Source organism: Meleagris gallopavo, chromosome 23 (genome assembly GCF_000146605.3).
Source record: "Meleagris gallopavo isolate NT-WF06-2002-E0010 breed Aviagen turkey brand Nicholas breeding stock chromosome 23, Turkey_5.1, whole genome shotgun sequence".
Taxonomy (NCBI): Eukaryota; Metazoa; Chordata; class Aves; order Galliformes; family Phasianidae; genus Meleagris; species Meleagris gallopavo.
Genome location: NC_015033.2, coordinates 4,349,305 through 4,349,790, shown reverse-complemented (window position 1 = coordinate 4,349,790; position 486 = coordinate 4,349,305). Strand labels below are relative to the sequence as shown.

The following is a 486-nucleotide window of genomic DNA, read 5'->3' as shown; positions in this document are numbered from 1 at the left end:
CAGCTTGTTGCGATCGGGGTGGAACAGCCCCACGCGCTTCGTACAGCCCACGTTGTACCTGCAGGCAGTGGAGAGGGGGTGGGCGGGGGGGTGAGAGCGGGGCCAGGGAGGGGCGCAGGGCAGGGGGTCGGAGCCCGGTACCTCTTGGCACACGCCATGGAGCAGAAACGCTTGGAGCGCTTGAACTTGTAGGCGAAGTCGACGCGACCGCACAGCTCACACTTCAGCTTTGGGGGAGCCCCCTCCTCTTTGGACACTGCTGAGAGAGCAGCGGGCAGCTGAGCCGAGGCGGGTCTAAGTCCTCGCGGGGCTCCCACCTCGGGATGCCCCCCTCACCTTGCAGGTAGGGCTCTTCCATCTCGGAGTCGGTGGTTGTGGTGTTGTCGTGCTGCGGGGCGCGCTCTGCCAGCAGCTCCTGCGCATACTGTGGCTTCAGGCCCCCCACCAGCAGCGAGGAGCGGCCCACCTGCGGGCGGCAGCGGGGTG

General features: G+C 67.9%; 1 long non-coding RNA gene across 1 annotated transcript; it reads right to left on the bottom strand.

The window, feature by feature from the left end:
* On the bottom strand, positions 1 to 473 carry LOC104914175. Its single transcript, XR_795848.2, has 3 exons — positions 337 to 473; positions 142 to 259; positions 1 to 58 (listed from the first exon to the last, which is right to left on the bottom strand). It is a non-coding gene; the product is annotated as an uncharacterized LOC104914175 (long non-coding RNA).
* Positions 474 to 486: the final 13 nt, after the last annotated feature.